This window comes from Mesitornis unicolor, unplaced genomic scaffold, assembly GCF_000695765.1.
Source record: "Mesitornis unicolor isolate BGI_N332 unplaced genomic scaffold, ASM69576v1 scaffold44773, whole genome shotgun sequence".
Classification (NCBI taxonomy): Eukaryota; Metazoa; Chordata; class Aves; order Mesitornithiformes; family Mesitornithidae; genus Mesitornis; species Mesitornis unicolor.
In genome coordinates, this window is record NW_010177510.1 from 1 (window position 1) to 202 (window position 202).

Genomic DNA, 202 nt, shown 5'->3' on the forward strand with positions numbered 1-202 from the left:
GGGTCTGTGGGGGGTCCCATGGGGGTCTGTGGGGGGTCCTTGATGGGGGAATGCTATTACAGCCCCGATGCCTTGCTTTACACCATCTCCTCCCTCCCCTCCATAAAAAGGGCCAGACAAGCCCTGAAGAGAAACCTCAGTGTTCAGAAAACACCCCTGAGGCACCAGCGAGTGTGCCCACGGCTTTGGGATCAAGCCTGGT